The following is a 19,063-nucleotide window of genomic DNA, read 5'->3' as shown; positions in this document are numbered from 1 at the left end:
TCCCACTGCACCTGCCCGCGCAGGTGGATTTTGGCGGGGCAGCAGGAGCGGGGATGCTGCCCCCTGGCATAATGGGTTCAGCAGCTCCAGCACCCTAAACTTGAGCTTTTGCAAGCGCTGGTGTGTGTGCACACATGGGCTGGTGGGACAGTGTTTTAACAGCCCGTGGGCTGCTCTAACTCCTCCTCAGGCCTGGAGAAGTCTGTGCCTGTCCCATAGGATGCACCAGTGCTGCATGCATCACTCCAAGGTGCTGGCACCCAGGCTGAGCAGAGGGACTGGGTACCCCAGTTCGGATTGGGTGAAGGTGGTGGAGGACGCGGAGAGGGTGGCATGGCCTTGTTTCTGTCTGAGCTGGGTGGCATGGGTGCAGCCTGGCATTTCCCAGCCAGTCAGTTCTCCAGAGGGCCACGAGGTGGAAGCATTTTCCAAAAACTCCTGCCATGCCCTCCCTCTTGGACAGCCAAGTTGCTGAGGGGTGGCTGTGTCATGGAGAAAAGAGCTGGGAAGGGATGAAATAGGCACACAAGTCACAAAGGATAAAAGCCCCCTCTCCAGGAAAAGGCTCCTGCAGCTCTCCATGATGTTAACTTCCTACTACCCCAGGGAAAACGCCTGGTGTCCTGCACCTCCAAGGCAGAAATGCGGGAGCACGCACTGCACTTGTGTGTCACCTCTGCACCCCAGATGCTGAGCCCAGACATCCCAGAGAGATGACCGGGTTCTTCTTTTTTCCTCCCCTAAACTCCTGGACACCTGCATTTGTGGCAGCTCTGTGCAGCCCACTCCCATCTATCCGCCTCCCCATGCACCCCGTCCCGTTGTGGAGGGTTCCTGCCTGCTGCTGTGCTCTGCCACACGATCCCATTGACGTCAGCCAAGTCCCTTCACCTCTTCTCCGCTTGTGACACCGGAGCCGGACATTTCCTCATCAGCTGCGAGTGTGGAAGGGTTAAATAGCATGAAAACCTGGGAGGAGATCATATATACAGCCAGCTAAATGGGTACCGCACTCCTTCAGCAAATCATCTCAGTCAGGAGGTGCTTGGCTTCCAGATGTTTGGGAGGGGTGCTAGGAGCAGCCCCAGCTCCTTGGCAGGACCCACGTTCCTTGGCTGGCCCCGCTCCACCCGCAGCTCCAGAGCGGAGGAGCAGTTTGGTCCAGCATCCCCATATGTGACAGAACAAATGCGCAGAGTCCAGCTCGGTATGCAAAAATGCCTTGACATTTAGCCTTCCCTCGTGTTTGTTTAATAAGTAAACAGCTAAAAATAAGTTGGTTATACCCAAGGGGCTTTTCAGTAGCACTAAACCAAGAGAGTGAAGGCTGTATGCTGGGTAACAGAACTGGTATTTTCCTTACTCTCAGTTCTACATCAAAGTAGTTTTTGGACTGAATTCCTGACTTGAATCAGCATGAGAACAAGGAGAATCAGCCTCAGCATCTGCAAATGCAGATCTCTTCTGTGGTGCTAATTGATTTAATCTGTGAGATGACAACAAGAGAGCAGCTTTTTCCAGAACAGTCCTGCCTTAAACATCTATTTCACTACCCCCCCCCCTGCAAGAAGCACCCTGCTTAGCCAAAAGTAAGTGGCATCGGTGGCTGCCTACAGGAACGTGGGTGCAGATGGTGGGTCAGTGCCGGACCTCTCCAAGCCACAGCACAGGGAGGGGAGAGCAAAGTACAGCCCGGGGGTTGCTCTGATCTCTGAAAGCCCCCGAGAGCTGCGCTGGCAGCGTGCCCTTATGGGGTCCCGTGTGTAGCATCCCACCCACCGCTCCCAGCCCACTCCATCTGGCAGAGGAGCTGTGGGGCCCTTTGAAGTCCTGCTGCGAGGCGCTCGGATGCTGCCAGGGCGCGGGGAGAGGTGGTGTTTTCGCCTATATTGCAGGGCTTGAAATATCCAAGGGCAGAATCCAGTCCGTGGGCATCCTTCTCTGGTTCAGAGCATCTGGATTGTACGAAGCACCGTGACAGGATGAGCCTGCAGAGTCATTTTTCTGAGCTTCAGGATTTGGAAAGGGTTCCAGTCAAGTTACGTGGTAAACAGGGATAGTGCGCAATGGAGCGAGAAATGACTGCAAAGATTATATTTCCATACAGCTATGAGCGGAGCATCCGCGCTCCCGGGAGCCCCATGGTGATGCTGCGGGTGGGATGCTGAGGTGAGGAGCCCTGGCTCCCAGCCGTGCTGTGTAGGCACCAGGGATTTCACTCCGCTGTGGATGCTCAGCGCTCAGAAAACGACACCAACCGAGGGCAGGATCAGGCTGAGACCCACGGAGCGTGCTGGGCTGTGGCCGCCACGTCCACGGAGCGCTCGGCGTCTGTCAGGATGAATCTTGAGCCTCTTCCAGCCAGAAGAAGCCAGCGGGAAAGTTTCTCTGCAGCCTGTCAGGGAAGATGATTTCAGGCGGTGTTTATAGCAGGTGTGCAGCCTGTGTGCAGGAGAGGAGACTCAACACGCCGTGAGAGCACTTATTGGCTGGGGAATTGCAGCACTAACGAAATAACAGGCGCGTTCGGCTAGGAAGAGGCTTGTGCTGCAGATTCTCCCCAGAGACTGCCTGGCAGGGAGCTGCCTGCCGCCAGCCCACGGGTGGTTTTCTCCCGGGCAGGTGCCTCGGCACCAGTTAAAGCAAGTTCTGGGGCCACACCCTGAGAGCCCTTCCCAGGTGGGGGAGGGCAGCCCATCTCGCCCATCTGCCCTCCCTTGCACAGTGCTGGGTGCTACCCCTGGGGTGCCCAGGGTTCTCCCTGGGGTGCAGGCTGCCCTGCAAGGCTCACCCCCAGGAGTAACTGCCCATCGTAACCTTTGCTGCCGATGCGCCTGTGTTTGCTAGCTGGGAAGGAGGGGGCAAGGTCCTCGCCCGCCCTTCCTGCGCCAGCCCATTTTGTTTTCGCCCAGGGGAGAGGCAGCGCGGAGCAGCGTGCAAACGGAGGCAGAAGACTGGAGCGGTGCTGGACTCAAGTGCGGGTTTCCATAAAGCCTGCTGGGACGAAGCAGGAGCTGACCTGAGGCGTAGGGACGCGCGGGAGCTCCCGCAGCCCCACAGGGCCAAAAGGGAGAGGGAGCGCAGGGCCTCTTGGTGCCACCGCTGCCTTGTCACTGCCCAGGCAGCAGTTCACACCGCGTGCCCGTGGTTTTCGTGGCCGCCCTCCCAGCAGCCCCCAGCACCCAAACAGGAGCCTTTGGGGGATGTTGTCGCTGCGCCACTCTGCGCCAGCAGCTGCCCCCGGATCACAGGAGCTGCCATCCTCCTGACTGGCCGAAGAGGGAAGGACTTGCTCACGGCAAGCAGCAGCGGTGTATAAGATTCTCCTCTTTTCAGCTAACTCTGCTGCCATCTGCTCCCATTTCCTAATTCTAACAGCGGAGGTGGGGGACGTCAGGCTGATGAGCAGGCGGCGTGGGGTGAACATCGGCTCCAGTGGCCTCGACAGACCCGTGTGGGCCAGAGCGGCTCCCAGACGCCGCAGGCTTGGCTGGCACAAGCGCCAGCACGCGCGTGAAGGTGGGACCGCGCCCACTCCAATCCCAGCTAAGCCAAGCATCCTTCTTGGGCGTATCCCTGCCATTGCTGCCCTCCCAGGGATGCTTTGCTCTGTCCCTCACCGTACACATGTCCAGCACTGCGGTTCAAGCCCTTCCTTTGGGTCTCTTTTTAGGAAATGTTCTCGTGTTTATCATCCCTCTAACGCCCGCTGAAGTTTCTGCCTGCATCAATGTTTTGGGAAGGCAAGGCTGGGTTGGATTCCTCATTCGGGCTGAAAATAGCTAACAGACTGTGAGGCAGGCAGCAAATCCTGGCTGAGCATCCTGAGGCTGTCACAGTCAGCAGTGAGGGAGTCCCTTTTTGGTGCCACCCAAGCTGTTCTTGCTGAGTAGTGCCAGCCTGCTGCCATGGCTCCTCCCTTTCCATCCATCCGTCCATCCCTGTGGCCAAAGGCTGGGAAAAGTCCTTATTAATCTCCAGCCAGACCTCCTGCCCTGCCCAGGCCAAAGGATTGCATCCTGCTAATGGAGGTCTTACTGGTTTAGGCTGGAAAACCCCATCTGATGCTCTGGTCTTAATCCCTGGATATTTCTTGGTCTCAGTCCAAGTAGGGACTCCCACTTTCTGCTGGCAGGAAAGCACCAGACACTTTGCTGGTGTTTCTGGTGCGTGCTGGTGAAAAGCAGCAGTGGGTCTGTTAGCTTTGCCCAGGCACGTTCCCCTGCAGTACTTTAACCCCGGTGCTCCTTGCTCCCGAGAGGAAGCTGAGATTTAAGCCCTTGGTGCACTTACTCACCTCTTTCCAGCAGAGAGGACAGACCGTTCAGCCCACGGCTCACCTCGTGAACTGCCTTGGAAAGGGGAAGCTTGTCAGTGAGTCAGTGGGAGAGAGATGGATTGTTCCTTCAAAAAAAAATAACTTATCTCCTCCCCGCGCTTGCTTCACAGCGGGTGATGAGGGACAAGGTCCACTCACAGGAGCAAACCCCTTCAGGAATAGCATCCGGTTACTTTGGAACTGCAGAACTGGGCTCCTCTCTGCAGAGCCGGGATGCTTTAACCCCTGTGAAGCAACTGTTAAACCCCGCTGGAAATCTTCAAGCCGAGCAGTCTTGCTCGGTTTCTCCAGGTCTCATGGCTGGATGAAGGTCAGTGTTGGGGAGCGTCAGCCCTGGTCCTGCGTGCCAGCCTTACCTGTGCATTGAGGCTTCCACGGGGAGCACGGTGCACGCAGCCCTAAGTGAAATGCCAGAGCCAAAGGCCAAACTCACCTCGCAGTGACACCACAGGCAGGGCAACGGATGCTTTTGTGCCAGTGTTACTTGTTGGGGGAGAAGTTGTGGTATCCGTCGTACTCTGTGTCCTTTTCTGGCTTTGCCCATCGTGCCGCTGGAGTTTTGCACACTTAGAGTAGGATAGTGGAGGAAATACTTTATGCATAATTTAAACTTTTTTTTTATATATAATTTGGCAGCATCTGGTTGCTAAGTGCATGAATCTCTGGTGTGGATTGGTGGATCCGTTGTTATGGTGATGCTCCATGGGCAAAATTAAGAGAAGACGCTGCTGGATTCGCCAGTTTGCAATTGGCCTGATGGTTGCCACGGTCAGCCGTGGTTTGGCCAACTGTACGTTGTGGAAGGTGACTTTATTTTGCGTGCGGCATGTTGACATGCAGTGATTTACAGTGAGTTTAGGTTCAGGGTGACTGGTGTGCACAGGGACTCAGTTCTGGTGTGGGACGAGGGTAGCCTGCAGTTCATCTGGGCTCAGTTACGAATGTTGTTGGAGATCTGCAGCGGGACCTTGAGGAACTCCCTCAGCTCCGGGAACAATCACGGCTCTGCGCTAACAAGGATATCTGAACTTGTCTCCACTTCTCCTGCTCCCCAGTTCACCCGCCGGTAAGGCAGGAATAACAATATTCCCTTTGGCTTGGCCATTTACGTTTGCAGAGCCAGAGGAGTTGCAGATGCCCAACTGAGATGTAACTGGGGGGGGTGCTGTCAAATGGGGGTGGCCACCACACCCCTCGTTAGCAGCGTGCACAGTCACAGGCACACGCTGAGCCTTGCCCGGCGGCAGCAGCCGCCCTCCCGACGACAGCAGTGGGTTCGTTTGGCCTCTCCAGCACCCGGGGTGAGCTGATCCTGGCACGCCAGTTAAGCACAGGGCCCATTTTACTGGTTTTCCCTGACTTAGCCACCGGCCTTTAAACGAAAGCGCACCGATGGTTACGGAAACGCAGCGCTGGTCTCCAGGCAATGATTTCCGCATGCCTGCGTGTGCACAAGGGAGAGCCATCCGCGGGCAGGGGAGGCATTGAACACATTTTCTTTCCATGACTCGGTGCCCGCGTTACTATTGAATGTCGGGGGCGGCGGGGAAGGGAACGGCTGCCTGGATGCAGCCACTGTGAAATATTCCCTGCAGACCCACACGCGGCCGCTTGCCTCGGAGCAGCACACATGCGTGCCCATGTGAGTTTAGTAGCGGAGAAAACGTGCCTGCGAGCTGCCGGGGATCCGGAGGGATCTGCGACTCCGACACTGCTGCGTACGGCTGGGGAGTGAGGGCGGAGGAGCTGGAGGAGAAGAGGTGAAACCCCCCTGGAGCCGACCTGCGTTTCCTCAAGAAGTCGTACGCATTCTTGTTGCTGCCCTTTCTCTAACGCTCCAGTCTAAGCTGTCAGGTTTAATACAATTCATGTATTTACTGGGATGGCCAGGGCTCTCATGTGAGAGTGCTGGGTGGCAGATTGGCTCCCTGGACCTCTCTCTAGGGAGACGGTGATGCCTACTGGGTACAGCACTGTTCGGTGGCCCTATCTTAACTGGTTCTTACTGGGCCTGGCCCATCGTTGCTTAGTGCGTCCTGACGTCTTCGCTCCATTCCGCTCCCCGCTAAGCACATCCAAATGACTTCCACTTCGGATTTGACTCCAGCCCCCTCAGCCCGGAGAGGGCACAGGCAGTGGGGCAGGCAGGCAGGGCTGCCCCCCACTCTGGGGAGGGGTATTAAACGGGGGCTAGCAGCGTACAGCAAAAATTACCTGTTCTCACACCTGTCTGCAAAGGACAAGCTGCTCCCTTCTGTATTTTTTGTGCATTTGGAGGCTGCTATCACCTCCACTCAGCTTTTTGCCCTCAAAACATCCTGAACTGCCCTGGTCCTGTCCTAAGGCAAATCTGCCATCCCTCTGGCTGTCCCCACTGCCGCCCTGGGCCCTCTCCCTCCTCTCTCCCAAAGCTGATGCCTGGGACTGGATGCGGTGTCCCCGCCGGGGCCTCACCACGTGAGGGAGAAACGGGAGGATTTAATGAGTCTGGCCAGGAGCCACGCAGGGAGCACGGCTGGGGCAGTTTTACAAGGCAGGCCCTGCCCGGGCTCCAGCTGCGCATCAGTCCCACAGCCCCGTCCTCGGCTTTGCACGGGGACAAGGGGTGCACAGCGGAGCCTCGCACCCCGTGTTTGCCCTTGCATCGGCCGTGGGGCCGAGGCTGCGCTGACCCCTCGGCATCCCGTGGTCCCCTCTCGCGCATCTCTGCAGTGGTGTTTGCTGATAGGGATGGTTCTGGGGAGGAGCAGCCCTCGCAAACCCCTTGGGTCTGTGATTAAAATGCTGCTCAGGATGCTGCTGCCGTCCCTGCTGCTCCTGTAAATCACTCCAGCCCACATGGCTCTTGCAGGCTGTGAGACACAGGCAGCATTTTCCCCTGGCCGAGAGAAGGAACCCGGCTCGGCATCTCTGGCTGGTGTGTTTCTGGGGATGGCTTTTCAGGAGGGGTGAGGAGGGCGCGTGATCTCCTGGTACGGCAGGAACAGGATTGCTTCTACCTGGAGGAAGTCCTAGGACTGTGCCGATGGCATGAACAGCGCAGAACCATCATGCCGCGTGACGGCACGCGAGGCACGGGCGTGCAAGTCCCTGTCAGGCCTGACCTGCGCTTGCCGCAACCTCCTCTCCTTCACACCTCCCTCTTCTCTCCCCTCCCCAGCCAAACGCGCAGCTGTGCTGAGGTGCTGTTTGCAGGGAGGTGACAGCAGATGGGCGAGGGGTGAGGAAGCACAGCCTGTGTTATCTTCAAAAGATGCGATTTACATCAAAAGGGAGAGCAGCTGCGGGCTGCAACCCAGCGCTCCCCTGGCCGCACCAGACCAGGGAATTGCACAACCCCAGGAACTGCACGACTGGAGGAGGAGGAGAAGGATTTGCCGAGCAAAGTCTCCCTCAGCTTGAGCTGAGGTGATCACACAAAGTCCTGTAGCTTCCCAGCCAGACCCATTTTTAAATAAAGTACTCCTGACTACATTTTCACACCTGATTTCCCCTGGAACTCCACGAGGCTATGTGATTTCACTGTCACAATACGAAAGGAAAGAAAAACCAATCCCAGAACTCAAGGTAATTTCAGAAAAAAAAAAACTCACAAAAAGCAAGCATGCCTGCCTTTTGCTCAGCCATTAAGTTGGCAGGTTTGAAAAACGCCCTGCAGGCACTGCCTTGCAAACGCGCTGCTCCGTATTGCAGAGGCATGGGCTGGTGGGTGCCAAGTCCAACACCAGCGACCTCAGCCCGTATTGCCCTTCACAGAGTACACAGGAAGGGACAGTTTGCTTTGGGCTGTTATTGGTGGAACGGACCCAGCCCCATTACACAGTGCAGAGTCTCGTTAGGACCGTGTCAGTCTGACGGGTGGGTTCTCATCCCTTGTGCTGGTGAGCATCCGTTGCTCCTCTCCCATCCGGCCTCCGAACACGCACGTCTAGGAATGCTGGCTGCAGCAGCTGGGTGCTCTCCCTCTCCACACCCTCCTCCCAAAGCCATCCCTGTCAGGCCCTCAGGAATCCCTTCCCTGGCACGCTGATCACTGCAGTTCATGTTTACGGGGAACGTTTCACACCAGTAAGCAGCTCGCGTGATGCAGCCACTGACCTCGTGTCTCTGCCCACTAATCGCTTGTAACGTTCCTGTCCCTCGCACGTCGCCCTGTCTCTGAGAGCTGGTTTCTCTGGCCATCTCCGGTTTGGGGGCTTCCTCTCCTCAATTACCCAGAGCTTTTGCTGGGGATCTCTGCTGCTTTCTGTTTTAAAATAGACTCAGAGTGCCAGGTGGTCTCATAGCTGTGGTATGGAGTGTGCGGCAGCAGTTGTTGTGCCGAGGGCTGAGCTGTGCTGGGAATGGCACAGAAGTGTTCGAGACATCTCCCCCTCCCCGGAGATATCTCCCCTTTAAAGAGAGGGGACGGGGCAGGGTGGAAATCAGAGGCATGCCAGAGCCTGGCTGGACTGCTGGGCTGCAGAAAATGTGCCAGTTTCTGCAGCCAGTGGCATAAAGGGAGCGTGATGGCTAACGTCAGATGGAGGCACCGCTGACTTTGCAGCCCACATGACCAGGTAGTCATTGACCAGGGCTTAGGGGAGGGCAGCCGTTCGCACGAGCTGAGAGCCAGCCTGCACATCGTTCCTCTGGGTCTTATCCCTTGCCGCTCTTCCCCGAGCCCTGCAGAGCAAAGGATGCAAATCCCCACGATGATGGTGAGAAACGAGCTGCTCAGGGCCGCGAGAAGCAAGCTGCTCGCCCCGTTTTGCAGAGGACCAGGTCTGACCCCTGCTGCAAAGTCATCGCGCCCCAACCGGGGCAATGTGCTTCAAGCTTGAGCTCCACGTCTGGTTCTGGAGGGGCAGTTCCAGTTCTGAGCCCGTTGGTTCAGCCCTGTGTGCTCAGGCCAGCCTCAGCTCCCGTGCTCACGAAGGTGATTGGAGAGCTGGTGTCGAATGTTTTACCCCACTCAGAGAGCAGACAAGCATTACTAAGGGCTTGGGCGTTGCCATGGGACAGGCTAAAGTGAACAAACAAAGTGGATCCTGGTAAAACATCCCTTTCCCCCATGGGGGCTCAGCTTTCATGCTTCAGCAATGCCATCTGTGAACCACTTCCCTGTTCCTCGAAGTGTCTCCCAGGAAGTGTGGTGGTTCTAATATAAGAAACGAGAGTCAGCAAGTCCCCCCAAGACTCCCACATTCAGAAGGGAAAAGGGAAAAAGGAGTTCTGTCAGCAGCAGAACTAAGGAAGCCCGAATTTGTGTCTTCTGGACAGTGTTCCTTGTGGAATCTCAGATGTCTGGAAAGGAGAAGATGCTTCCCCGTGATAGGCTTTGTCCCCAGACAGCTTGTGCTCCCTTTCCTCCCCCTCACCACCTCTGCTGCGTCTCTGGGTTCCCGCTCTCCGTACTCTGCGTGGCCGGATTTCGTTCCTTCCCCGCCCAGGTGTCCCGCTGGCATCCCTCCGCCTGCCCCCGCCACGTTAAACCCCCTGCACGTCCCCCAGATTTAGGCATAATACCCACTAATTACAAAAACTCCGCTGACAGACAGGATGGTGTGTGGAGGGAAGGCGAGGATTAATATAGCCGGGGATATAAGAAATTAATTAGTTTCAGACAGACAACGTTGGCACCTCCAGTCAGCCTGATTTATTTCCATGGCCGGTCTATTTTTGGCAAACTGAGAATGTTTGGCTAAATATAAGCGAATAAATAGCTGGGACGGAGGGTGAAGCTGCAGCTAAATACGTAACCCACCGGAGTGACAGAGGCTGGCATTTCCACGGCTGCCCACGCTCCCAGCCGTGTCCCCGATTTCCCGGGCTGCCCCCGCAGGGATCGCTGCGGGAGGGAACCCCCCTGTCTTGCGTGGGTCCGGCCGCGCGGTCCCCAGCCCGCGGAGCAGCTCGGCTCCCGGCCACGCAACCCGAGCGGGGCCGGCTCCTGCCTGCACTGCTCCTGGCCGTCCCGGGGCCGGTTGCTGAGGGCAGCGGGAGCCGAGCGGGATCCCTTATCCCGGGGCTGCGGCGGGGAGGAGCCAGCGCCGGGTCCCGCACCCGCACCGCCTCCCGCACCGGCACCGGCACCGCTCCGACCCCTTCCGGCACCGGTACCGGCACCGCTTCAGCTACAGCACCGGCACCGCGCCGGGTCCCGCATCGCCTCCCGCACCGACACCGCTCCGACCCGTTCCGGCACCGGTACCGATACCGGCACCACTCCAGCTCCAGCACCGGCACCGCTCCGGCTCCGGCACCGGCACCGGCACCGGCCCCGCTCCGATCCCTTCCGGCTCCGCTACCGGCACCGCTCCCCATCCAACACCGGCACAGCGCCAGGTCCCGCACCGGCACCGCACCGCCTCCCGCACCGGCCCCGCTCCAACCCCTTCCGGCTCCGCCACCGGCCCCGCTCCGGCTCCAGCCCCGCCGCGGCCCCGCTCCCACCCCGTCCCCGGCGCCGCCCCTGCTCTGCCCCGGCTCCCGGCGCGGCGGGCGGAGGAAGGAGGAAGGAGGGAGATCGACCCGCTCGGGCGGCCGGTGAGTAAACACGGCGGTGGGCTGCGGGCCGACCCCTGCCCTGCCGGGACCGCCGGCTGCCTTTGGGGCAGAAAGTGCTGGGGGAGGGGATGGCTGAAGTTGGAGATGCGGTGAGGGAGGGTTCAGCTCCATACCAAGCGCAGGAAGAATTTATACCCGTCTGTTCCCTGAGCCTGTTTTGGTCCTAAACGTGGTTTGGGGAGCCCTGGTCAACCCCTTCACTCGCTATCGACTTCTCCAACATGTGCTGTTTGGTAGGCACCCCTGGCATGGGTCCCTCTGTGCAGGACCCTTCTGTGTCCAGTGTGGAAGTTTCCAGGGGGACTGACACCCGCGGTCTGTCCGGCGCGTTCCCCTGCTCAGGCTGGCCGGCAGCATGCCATTCTCCTTGCACTGCATTTTTTATGTTATTTATTTTTTTTTTTTGTGGCTGTTGGTATCAGCTGCATCTCTCTGACGTGCCTGTTGCTCTGAGAAGTTCCCAGGGATGTGAAGTCCCCAGAAAGCCAGTCTTTAATCAACCGGCTCTTCTCTCCATGAAAACAAACTGGAACAAGCGTGCTGGCTGGTGGGCACAATGGTGGCATTAGCTCTGAAGCGGTGAAAGGATCGGGGTCAGGCCTGGGGGCTGCTGGCACTGGGGTTTTTGTGCTCTGCATCAACCAAACAAATGGTGCGATGTGTGTGTGCTGGGGCTTGGAGAAGGCACCTGAAGGGGAAGCACTTGGAAGGAGAAGCAGGCAGAAAGTTAGTGGCTCCAGAGGAGATTCGTGAAAGGATAAGTGCCTTCGGACAGGACCCTCTTCCTGCAAGGAAACTGGATTAATTTCCTCAAGTGGTAATGGGGCGTGCAACGTGTGCGAACACACAGAGCTGAAATGTGGTAAATGCAAGCAGAGTCTTGTTTTCCAGCCTCACGAGGTGTTGACAGGGCAGCTGGGTCACCCCATCTGTGGAGAGGTCATGAAAAGCAGTTCCCATGATCCTGAAAAGATTCCCCTGATGCCAGCAGCAGGCCGTTAGATGACTGGTCAGTGCGTGTCGGCAGTGACACATCGGTGGTGGCACGCTGAGATCTCAAAGCGCATTTGTAGTCTAGAGCATCCTTTCCTCCCTGGAGAAGACAGAAGGACATCGATGGGACGTGACACGTCCAAGAGCCTGACGCAAAGAAGGAACAGAGGCAGGAATAGAAGGTGGGAGCCTGGTTCACAGCTGGCACCTCATCCATGAAACTTTGTGTCTGTCTGTGAGGTATCCAGCTCAGAGTTTGCTGATTTTAGACTCTCTTTGTCGTGCCAGAAGATTTCTGTGCAGGTTTTGATGCCTGTTCTCCGGGCGGGACCACTTCTGATGGGAGGTTTTGCAGATTTCACAGGTTTGTTTCCAGGAGCCCAGACTCATGCACCAATGCAGGAAACCATTGGTACCATGTCGGAATGAGGGCAATTAATAAATGAATGGGGGAACAGCCTCCCTAGCGATGGGTGGGAATTCCTCCTCTCCTCTCCTGCTTGGAAATTTTGTAGCTGAAGAACAGGACTCTGGAGATCTGCCCCTGTCCCTGGCCTTGCCATGGATTCTGTCTGACCTTGGGCGCGTCCCTGTAGCCCCATGTCTGAGTCCCCCCATCTGTTAACACTTGACCTTGTTTGTTCTCAGCGCTTTGCTCCCTGAGGTCTATAGAGCGTCGGGATGCTGGCAGAGAGAGGCGTGGAAGCCCTAAACCGCTTGTCTCGGTGCTGTGAAGGCCCCTTTCACTGCACAAGCACTCTTTGTGGTCCCTTGAATGGACCCTTCAGCCAGGCTTCGCTGGCAGGCGTGTGACAGAGAGCGAAGTGATGGTGTCACATACAGGTGACTGAAATGCAGCTGATGTGCCCGGCTGCTTTTTCACTGCCTTCCGAACTCGCTGCTCTAAATCCTTCGCTGCCGCCTTTCGCATGTGTTTGTTGCCGTTGTTGCCGTGTTCCTCACAGTTTGGCAGGGGCTGGGGTACGGCCCTGCTGTGCCGAGAGCACGGGTGCAGGAGGGGACGGTTTTTGCCGTCTGTTGCTGGCACAGTGACCAGACAAAGTAGATGAAGGCAGCTTCTTTTTGCATCTGAGAAAGTGGAGAGAAAAAACGGCTTGCTCAAGGTGCCACTGGGAGCCCGTGGTAATGCTGGGAATTGGATTTTGATCTCTGAAGTCCATGAGGATCGCTCCATCCCCTCTGTCCTTTGTGCTTGGTGAGACAGGAACCCATGTATGTACTTTCCATATGTCGTGTGTGCATTAAAATATCCACGTTGCAGTTTCCACCGAGACCATCCCCTTGGTCTGGCCTTCTGGAGAGAAACCAATGTTTGGTCAATCCTTGTAAACCCTGAGACATTCCTCTGGCTTCCTTACAGACCTGAGGTTTGGGCCAGGAGGTCTGAGAATCTCCAGAAAACCTGGGACACATGTTTGGAGTCATGTCCAAATAATAGTAAGAGTTTCCAGGAGGGTTTATACTCGCTAAGAGCTTCTCCTTCCGTGCTCAGGGAAATTGAGGCAAAGTTAAAACAGCTTCTCCGGGCAACAGGACAGGGGATCTTGACTCTGTGTCAGCGACAGAGTTCAGAAAAGATCCCAGCCCAGCCTGGGGTGAGTTTTGCTCTGGGTAATTAGTGTCCTGAAACCCTGAAAGGTCAGCTCTGCTTGATGGCATGGTCTGGGTTTGCAACTTGACAGGTAGAAAAACAGCGAAAGGTCTCTGTTTAAAAAGGCTCTCAGCAAACTCTGAAATCCAGAGGTTCGACCTGCTGGGTTTGCTTTTCTCTGAATTAACTTGCTTCTGCTGTTTGTAGAGGGAGAACTGACAGCAGAAAGCAACCTGTTGATTAATGTAGATGCGAAAGCCCAGATTGCAATCTGGTGAACAATTAACTTTGCAGAGTCGATCTGTAATCAGACCGGAGCATCTCTTGCTCTCTCTTTACATTTCTAATCAAGGTTTCTTTTCAGGTAGCGTTTTGCCTGCAGCCAGCGTTGCTCATCCACTGCTTGTTTGCTCAGTCGCGCACAATCTCAGCTCCTATCTTTGTCTAGGCAGCCTGGCTGGCAGAGAAGCTGGTGTGAAATTATTTTCAAGCCACGGAGCAGAGCCAGCCTTTGGAGACGGCTGAGGTCCTCTGTGCTTCTGACACCGCTGCAATCTCTCATCTCTCCTGTTGTCTCTTTGCCCCCCTCCTTTCATGCAGCTTATTCTTGCTCTATCTCCCAATTTGAGATCTGTATTCCCTTGCCTTCTGGGTTTCCTCGCTGTTTTAGGGATGAGCTCCAAGCCACCACAATTACGGCTCGATTTTTGCAGGCAGGCTAGGCACGCCGCGTTCCCGCTGAGAGATGTCCACATGTCTTCAGCACGGCGTGGCTGCCCGTTGGGCTGATCTCTTCTGAAAAGCTGGCCATTTCTTTTCACACCTGAGCAGCGGCCGGGCTCTTGTTAGAATTCTCACTCGCGTGCTGCATGCGTAATGCGCCGCAGTTTCCAGCGTAGCCAGGACCCGCGGGAATACAGCTCACAAAGCTCAAGGATGCTCCAGGCTTTGGGCCACTCGCTGCAGGGGGTTGGGTTCAGACGCCAGCACCAGCTCTTTTGGTTTTGTTTGTGGCTTTTCCGTGCTCCCAGCTCACATCAGGCGCCGTCCCTGCCTCACCAGGGTGCTGGGAGGATGAATGACTTTGCCAGCGTTCATGCTGCGGAACGGAGGGATGCTTGTCCTGCTGCTTTCAAAGACGGATGCTTGTTGCTTTTTGGGAAGCAGGTCTCTCAGAACAGCTCAGGTGGGGACATTTCAGAGCATCTCGGGCTGTGTGCAGACAGCCTGGGTCCGACGCTGACACGCTGTGAGCCTGGCCCTGAGCTCTGCTTCCCTTTTATCTTCCTGTGTGGATGTAAATCAGGGATGCTTTGACACAGGGATGATTTCTCATCCCTGCCTTTTGCACAGCGAGTTGTCAATCTCTGGGGCCAGCAGGCACTACCCTACCAAAAATAATAAATTATTGGAGTAGCAAATGTCTGATACAGAGCTGTCAGTGCCTGGTACCAGTCACCTCTGCCAGCGTTGCAGGGACACAGGGCATCATCAAAGCCGTCACTGCTTGCGATGCTGAGAGGGCACCCTTTCAGTTTTCCCTCCTGACCTGCCATGCAGTGATGCTTTTATTAGTGAGGACTTCTGCATGAACCCCCTCCCTGTCTTTTGTCCCCAGCCTCTGAAATGCTCAGCTATTTCCTTTAAAACAACCCAAATTTCCCCCCCTGGGAACTTTGGAGTGGGATGGGGGGCTGGATTTGACCAGTTTCACAGGGTGCTGCTGTTGTTGTGATGATTTTTAATTGAATTGCTAAATTAAAAGGAGGCAGTTGAGGCTGACCATCAGCACTGAAACCTCTGAAGAAATCAAAATGTGCCTTTTTTGGGAAGCAGAGACATTCCAAACGTTCTGTTTATTTCTGCTACTTCTCTATTTTGATTTAAATGGTTTATTTTTACTCAGTCTAGTTAATTATTTGGTAAGTGTTAATATGCTGGTCGCTCAGGGGTTGTGATCCGTCATCCCAGCCTCTTAGGCTGGCAGCTTGTGCACTGAGGCTGTGCTGGAGCAAATGCTGCTGGTCCATAGGTACCCAAAGATGCAGCCAGGGACCTACGGGGTCTTCAGTAGCACCTGGGGTTCGGGGTTTTTTTGTATTTTACACTTTAAAAATCTGTTTTGAAGGTTATAATAGCAGCTGAAGTGATCTCTTTTCACCCAGAAAATGCATCCTCCTATTGCCATCTGCCCATGCTGGAAGGTTAAATTCCACTTTTCTGCCTTACTTCACCGGATGCTCAAATGGTTTATATCGGCATTGCTCTGCTGAAGTCAGTAGACCCACAGCAGCACAGGATATGGCAATTTTGCCACCAGCCAAGGCTGTGAGTTCACAAGTCCTCTCTAGTTTTGTAGTAGGATCTCTTCTGGAAGAGATGTCAGCCAGATGACACGGAGAACTAGAAGCTACCACTCATTTCTGCAGCGTCAGCATCGCCAGTGACCTGGCAGAGAGTGTGCTTCAGAAATTCAGGATCCAGTCCCGATACGGGAGATCTGGGCAGCGGCAATCTCCAAACAACAGACCGACCAAGGAGATGGTGCAGCAGGAGTGGTTTGGGGGTTAGGGCTAGATCTCCTGGACTCTTTTCCTGGCTGTGCTGTTGACTTGTTATTTGACCTTGGGTGAATCCCATTCCATCTCTGCACTTCTATTTTTCCCATTTTGGTGGGGGAACAATAGCCAAATTCACAGGCTAAGGTACCGTTAGTATTAGTGAAATGCTTGGCCATCCTTGAACGAACAGCGATGGCAGAAGGGTGAGGAACCGCTCCAGTGTTACTGTTGACATAATAACCTTTCCGGCATCTGTTCTCCATCCCTCAAACTGGGGCAGTGATTTAAGCGCAAGGGAGAAGCAGTAAGGAAAATCTGCATTCAGCCTAAAGCATGTATTGCTCCTTCTGCTACAGATATTCCTGAGGGCTGGTCAGAGTGTAATTATTAACTAATTACTGCACAGTAATTACTGTGCCTCAGGATACAGGAAGTATAGGCAGTTGGGAACAAGCTGTGTCTCACAAATCCCAGCCTTTCCTTATCTCTCCTTTGTATTTTGCCCATCGTGGTGGTGTCTGACTTACAGCCCTGCCCGTCAGGCTCTTGGAAGGGACCGAACACGTCAGCCCGTGGCTGGATGCCTCTGCGCGCTGTTTGCTTTTCCCGTTTGCAATTAGGGGACTGAAGGCCAGTGTTAGTCCGGAGCAGGGAGCAGCTCCGTCCCGGACTGTGGCTGGGAGGAGGACCTCTTTTGCAGGTCTGCCAACGTTCCCTGTCCTGCTTGAAGAAGACCACATCTAGGGGCGAGCCTTTGCGGCCCTCGCGCTCTGCCCCTACAATAAAGGCATTGATGCCCGGTGTTTCCTGCGCACGGCGCTGGCCAGAGGAGGTGAATTAGCAACCCCGGAGGCTGAAAGCCTCTGTTTATCCCCGGAGCAGGTTCGGCACAGAGCGGGATGTGCTCTGCCAGCGGCGCCGCAGCAGAGCACCGCGGGGACCGGATGCGATGGAGTCGGTCCCCATGGCCCGCGCGGGATGGGCTGGGGGTCAGTGGGAGCTGGGGGACAGCGCAGAGCCCACCTCACCCCTCGCAGTGGCCTCAGAGAGAGCAGGGGCAGAACCTGCGCTGCGCTTTAGTCTGTCTGCTGGCATATTTCCTTTTTTGAGGAAGAACTGGAGCCTGAAACGCTGTCCAGTGCAGAGGAAACCTCTGCAGGGCCAAGTCTCGCTGTAGGCTTGTGTGGTCAAGGCAAGAAACCTCTACGGGATACCTCCTGGGCAGCCTTCCTAGTACCTGGGTTTCAGGCAGGAATTTGCAAACACCGTTTGCAATGTAAATTGGTGTGTGTGGAACGGAGGAGCGACATGACCTGCCTGGGAGTCCGAGGAGGAGGCAGAACTAGTGGGTTTAATGCTCTTTTTGGTCGTGCTTAGGGGTGGTTTTGTGTCTGGTCCAAAAGACAACTAAAAATGCAAAGAGTGCCTCTGTGCCCCCCAGACTGCTCTCTCCATTAAATGAACCATCACAACACCCCAGCACGCAGCTCCCAGTACCACCTTCACATCCCTCCCTTCCACCCTGACCCTGCTTTAGCAATACATCTCAAAGCCCCTGGAAAAAGCAGTAGCCCTGAGGAGTTTTCCCAGCACTCTTTCTTGCTGTCCCGTCCCTGGAGAGCCGCGGCCGGGATGTGCGGAGGTGCCATCGCGCTGTTAATTCCTCTCAGACCCCAGTTGCAGCGATGGACGCAGGTATTTCCTCTGTGTGGGAGGTGCAGAGAAAAGGTCTGATTGAGTCATTCCAGGAAAAAACACGACACGGTATCTGAGGGAGAAGGCGTGTTTTCATAAATTACCATTAGCAGCATGTGTTCTATTTAAGTCCTTAATCCCTTTCAATCCCTTCTTATTAACAATTAATTGTGCAACTAATCGCACTATGATAGCAGCACTGCAAGTGCAGGTAGTTGCAGTGTTTACAAGCAACCCCACCAGTGTTAAACCAGTTAGGGATTCGGTGTGGTGGTGGGAGGAGGGCACCCCTGCTCATCTGATGCTCTGCTGTGTGAACATAGCCAAATCCCTTGTCTCTTTGGGTCTCAGGATTATAATCCTTTCTTATCGGGAGTGTTTCGTGTGAGGCATACAGCTTATCAGCTTGCGAGGCAGGAGAGGAGTGGAGTTGAACACAACGAAGCGAGCTCTGGCCAGCCCTGCTCCATGTATTCCCTCTTTCTGAGCTTTGAGTCTCTTTGACTCTCATGGCCTGGTACCAAAAAAACACGTGGAATATGTCCGTGTTGTGATTTGGGAGGTGGGGGAGAGTATATTTGAAATAAATTCCAGACATGTTTCTGACGCAAAAGGGCGGTGGGCTGCAGGCACCAGGTCAAGGCGCGTTGCAGCCCAGCACTTCTCTCTTCCTAACGGTGTCCGGGGACTGGTGAGTCCAGCCACGTGTTTTCCTGCCAGACATCTCTCTCCCTCGCTCTTTCGCTCTGTTTATCTCATGCTGGGCTCTGTTATCTCCCCCGGTTTCCAAGGCTCAAAACCCATCTCGCTCATCAAGGACGCCAGAGCTGCGGGCAGCTGCGTGAGGGTCTCAGCCAGCCTGCAGTGAGAGCTGCGAAAGTTTTTAAAGCGCATGGAGGAGATGTGTTGGGGGCGAAGAGAGAGGTGGAAAAAAGGAGCTTAAAAAAAAAAAATCAATTCTTTATTTTGAAAACCACCAAATATGCTTGCTTTGTCTGCCGTTCCCATGACTGGCATTGCAGCTTTCAGGACCCCGAGCGGCGAGCTGGGGCTTGGCTTGGCTGGGAGAAGCAGATGTTATTTACAGTTTAACGAGGAACAAGGTTTATCTCGGCAGTGTGCGCTCGCCGAGTTCCCGGATACGCATGAAACGTTGCCCTCCATAGGGAAGTGAGCAGAGGTCTGCAGGCACTGAGGCGTGCTTAACCTGTTTGTACACGTTTCATCCGGGATGGCTCACGTTTGGTTTAACATGAAAATGTCGTCGCCGTGGTGGTGATTAGCTGCGGCGGGGTGGGGGTGTCAGGGAGGGGG

The 19,063-nt window shown here is 55.5% G+C and overlaps 1 protein-coding gene and 1 long non-coding RNA gene across 2 annotated transcripts in view; one reads left to right on the top strand and one right to left on the bottom strand.

Moving 5' to 3' along the window:
• Positions 1 to 1,462: 1,462 nt before the first annotated feature.
• Positions 1,463 to 4,371, bottom strand: LOC147597969 (uncharacterized). The gene is made up of 2 exons (XR_015261006.1): positions 4,298 to 4,371; positions 1,463 to 2,395 (listed from the first exon to the last, which is right to left on the bottom strand). It is a non-coding gene; the product is annotated as an uncharacterized LOC147597969 (long non-coding RNA).
• A 5,637-nt stretch (positions 4,372 to 10,008) lies between these two features.
• Positions 10,009 to 19,063, top strand: part of CDK18 (cyclin dependent kinase 18) — a 34,282-nt gene continuing 25,227 nt past the window's right edge. The window contains exon 1 of the mRNA XM_086765731.1: positions 10,009 to 10,867. The gene's annotated coding sequence lies outside the window, so the exon portion shown is untranslated. The remainder of the gene's footprint in view (positions 10,868 to 19,063) is intronic.

The sequence above is a fragment of the Chlamydotis macqueenii genome, chromosome 23 (assembly GCF_036417535.1).
Source record: "Chlamydotis macqueenii isolate bChlMac1 chromosome 23, bChlMac1.mat, whole genome shotgun sequence".
In the NCBI taxonomy this organism is placed as follows: Eukaryota; Metazoa; Chordata; class Aves; order Otidiformes; family Otididae; genus Chlamydotis; species Chlamydotis macqueenii.
The sequence above is the reverse complement of the archived record's forward strand: the minus strand, read 5'-3'. Positions and strand labels throughout refer to the sequence as shown.